Raw genomic sequence first — 581 nt, 5'->3', positions numbered from 1 at the left:
CTGTGCTTGGTAAGTTTTGTTTCCACAACAACGGACAAAAACATTAAAGGCTCTCAAGTAAAAGGCGTGGCAGTTTTAGCTAATGTTGGACCCATGAGCCAATGCTAACATTAGCATATTAGCCTGCAAAGACTTTTTTGCGTCATCTTTTCAAAGAAAAATTAACCTGTAACCATATATGCGAGTAGTAAAGGCACACATGGCACATGAAAATATACTGACGACGAATAACCCACCTTTAAAGAAGCTCTGTTTCTTCCAATGGAAGCTTCCTGCACTTTACTGCGCATGCGCACCGCTGAGCTGAAGCATTCACTCCAGTGACAAAAATAGTCAAATCCAGTTTACTCAAAATAACGTAGTCTTGTACTTTTCTCAGGCCAAACATGTACATTGCTCACATTACTTGAGTTGAATAAACAATTTAGTGAGACTTGAGTAAAGCATACAAACCTAATTTAAGAAAGAATAGGTATTGCCTTTTAGGGTGTTCTAGCACACCCGTTGCCGTGGCAACCGCCTGCGCTCCACAGCCGACCCGAGATTATGTTAAAAACACAACACTCAGTCCGTTACGATAT

Source organism: Poecilia reticulata, chromosome 3 (genome assembly GCF_904066995.2).
Source record: "Poecilia reticulata chromosome 3, P_reticulata-male-v2, whole genome shotgun sequence".
Lineage (NCBI taxonomy): Eukaryota > Metazoa > Chordata > Actinopteri > Cyprinodontiformes > Poeciliidae > Poecilia > Poecilia reticulata.
The sequence above is the reverse complement of the archived record's forward strand: the minus strand, read 5'-3'. Positions refer to the sequence as shown.